General features: G+C 38.5%; 1 pseudogene; it reads right to left on the bottom strand.

Annotated features, from left to right (window-relative positions):
- Positions 1 to 1,948: 1,948 nt before the first annotated feature.
- On the bottom strand, positions 1,949 to 2,554 carry LOC138143056 (translationally-controlled tumor protein-like; annotated as a pseudogene).
- Positions 2,555 to 3,569: the final 1,015 nt, after the last annotated feature.

Below are 3,569 nucleotides of genomic sequence, written 5' to 3'. Positions count from 1 at the left end.
GTTTTATGTGACTTCCAGGTATCCCTTTGCAATTTTAAATTCATGGTATAGTCCCTTTATACTGACTACTTATAAGCTAAAAGGTGGAGTGGTCTAGGGGATGACGACAACATAACATTTTAACATACTCTTGGTATCCCCCCATCCCCACCCATTTCCTTTCTCTTTTTATGTGTTATCTCCCTCTATTAGGTTGTAAACTCCTTTGAGCGCAATTGTTGTCTTCCTTTTTTTATTAATTGTATCATTAGCACTTAGCACAGTGCCTAGCATATAGTAGGTGCTTTATAAATGTTGAGTGGATTGAATTGGAGCACAGAGTGCTTCTGGATTATTGGCCACTAAGACCCTAGAAAACTTATACAGCATGGAGCTTGTTTCCCCATGGCACTATAAAGATGTAATGGGGGAAAGAGCGTCAAAATGGCAGTGTAGAAGGAGCATTCAAGTCTAACTCTTCCAACATTTCCGTCCAAATAAGTTTACATCAAATTGAATTCTGGAGCAGCATAGCCTTGATATAGCAGCATAACAAAATTTGGATGAGACATTTTTCTAGCCTAAGACAACATAGAATGTTGGAAGGAGAGAGGTCTGTGACACTGGGGTGGGGGTTGGCTACAAGAACAACCTGTTGTCAATACCAGTTATGGGTCTTGAAGCCTGTGACAGTGGCAATAGCAGTATCAGTAGCAGCAATAGTTTCAGGAGCTTTCAGCCCAGATATGCTAAGGGAATTGGATAAATGGTCAGAAAAAGATTACAGGGGACCCCTGTGGTAGCATTAAGTGCAGGACTAGGTGCTATTTGGCATCTCCATTGCCCATTACGCAGTTCCAGGTTGTAGTTCCATAGCAGAAAGGATCACTAGCCCTTGTGATTGTGAGGTAGCAGGTCCTCTACCTGGGAAAGGACCAAAGCACAGACCAGGAGAACAAATGACACAAGTTTGGAAGCAGCAAAAACTTATTGACCCTCCCAGAACAACAGAGCAAAAAAACCCTAAAACTTGGGGCAGTGACCTCATCCCTAGGTAAGCAGAGTTCAACTATAAAATAAAGTTCAAAGTAAAAAAAATAGATCGAAAAAATGCAAACAAGAAAAAAGAACCTGACCATAAAAAGTTCCTATGGTGACAGAGAAACCTGTGAAAGAAACTTAGAAGACAATGACAGGAAAACATCTACATGCAAAGCCTAACAGAAAAATGCAAATTGGACATAGACCCAACAAGAATTCCTGAAAGACAGTAGTATGTTGTTGTTTGTTTGTTTGTTTTTATAGCAAAAAATAATGTTTTAAAACAAATAAGAATGATAGAAGGAAAAATTAGGAAAAGACATGAAAGCAATGCAAGAAAATTATGAAAAGAGAATTAACACTGACAGCAGAGACACAAAAATACTGAAGAAGACAGCACCTTAAAAATAGAAAATAATTCCTTAAAATTTATGGTTGTGCAAGTAAATGTTAATGACACCATAAGACATCAAAAACGATAAAACAAAGTAAAAACAATGAAAAGAATAGAAGAAAGTGTGAAATATTTCATTGAATTAAGGAGAGATAATTAAAGAATTGTTGGATTACCCCAAAGCCATCATTTTAAAAAGAGCATAAACATATCTCAAGAAATTATAAGGAAAACTGCCCAAGTATTTTAGGTCTATTGGCAAAATAGCAATCAAAGGAATTCACTCCTGAAAGATATCCCAAAATGAAAACTTCCAGGAGTATTATAGATATTCTAGAACTCCTAGCTCAAGGAGAAAAGATTAACAGCAGCCAGAATGATACTATTCAAATACTGTGGAAGGATTACACAAGATTTTTTGGGGGGGGGTGTTAAATGCATTTTATTTTAGACAACCTACATGACATGTTTTGAAAAACAATGCCTCCACTCCAAATAAGTCTAGGTCAAAAATAAATTAATAAAATTTAAGAAGAATTGTCCAAGTCCTGGTGTTGTGTAGATGACAAAAAGCAGCAGCCACTTATGATGACAGGTGATTCAAAGTCATCAGCTGAATTTGCTAACATTTCTCCATTTCTAAAGCATCCTTAAAGAAAATCATATATGGAGTCACACCATCCTCACGGAAGTCCAAGAGAGCCACCACGCCATCTGGATTCATGTTTTCGCCTATGAAGAACTGATAGTTTTTAAAATTAGCAAGGATGTGTTTGATCTGTTCTGCAGCTCCCGTCATAAAAGGTTTTACTCTATCTGGCTTGTGTTCTTCAAGTCTGCCTTTGATTGATTTCATATAGTCTTTGATGTACTTTTTGTAGGATTCTTTTGTGAAACTAGTTTCTTGCAGATGATGGTTTATTACCATGTCAACTCCCGTGATTACAGTGGCATCTGTTCCTTCACCCTCAGGACCTTCAGCAGAGGCATTTCCACCGATGAGTGAATCATCAGTGGTACCCTCTGTCCTACTGACCATCTTCCCCTCCAACTCCAGCCACAGCCCGTTCGCGATCTTCTGGATCTTGTAATGTCAGAGAACATCTCATCATGGCTCATGAGGTCCTGGTAGATGATCATGGCGGCAGAAGGAGGGAGGCGGCAGTGGCGCTAGCGCTGCAGGGCCTGGAGCTCGGTGTGAGCAAGATGCAGCTGGAGTGGTGCTTGGGGTGGTGGAGGGTGGAGTGGGCAGAAAAGTGATTACACAAGATTTAGCAGCTATCACTATAAAGGAGCAGAGGTATTAGCATATGATATTGTTGAAGAAAAAGGAGTTAGGATTACAACCAACAATCACCTACCCAGTAAAACTGAGTATAATAGTTCAGGGGAGGAGGGATGATGGGTATTTAAAGACATAGAGGACTTTCAAGCTTTCCTGATGAATATACCAGAGCTGAATAGAAAATTTGACATTCAAACACAAGATTCAAGTGAAGCATAAAAAGGTAAATGTGAAAGAGAAATTAGAAAAGACTTAATAAGGTCAAACTGTTTACATTCATATATGGGAAAGATGTTACATGTAACTCCTAAGAACTTTTATCATTTTTAGTTAGAAGGAGTCTATATAGACAGAGGGCACAGCAGTGAGTCAATTATATTAGGAAGAATAAAGGAGACAGTAGTCACAAGCAAAACAGACTTTTGAGGAGGTCAAAAAAAGAGAAAAGGATAAACAGAAGAAATAGGATGGAGAGAAGTACCCAGTTAGAAATCATAACTGTGAATGTGAATGGGTTAAATTCGCCCATACAACAGGAGTAGATAGCGTAATGGATTTGAAGCCAGAATCCAACAATATTTTGTTCACAAGAAACACATTTGGAACAGAAAGACACATAGAATTAAAATAGGGAGCTGGAGCAGAATATGTTATGCTTCAAATACAGTAAAAAATAAAAAGTCAGGGGTAGCAATCAAGATCTCAGACAAAGCTAAAGGAAAGAAGGATTAGGAACCAGAGTTCAGGGTTGGGGTTTGGTGCAAGCTATCAGCTGGGTCAGCTAGTGTAGCCTGTAACTATCAGTAACATGATAGATGGTACAAGGGAGGCTGAGTTCAAGGTAGGTGTTCACATTTTAAAATTCCTTTT

This window comes from Petaurus breviceps, unplaced genomic scaffold, assembly GCF_028583685.1.
Source record: "Petaurus breviceps papuanus isolate PSGF00001 unplaced genomic scaffold, PetGlider_PUasm1.0 90626, whole genome shotgun sequence".
Classification (NCBI taxonomy): Eukaryota; Metazoa; Chordata; class Mammalia; order Diprotodontia; family Petauridae; genus Petaurus; species Petaurus breviceps.
Note: the sequence above shows the minus strand (reverse complement) of the source record. Positions and strands in the feature narration are given on the sequence as shown.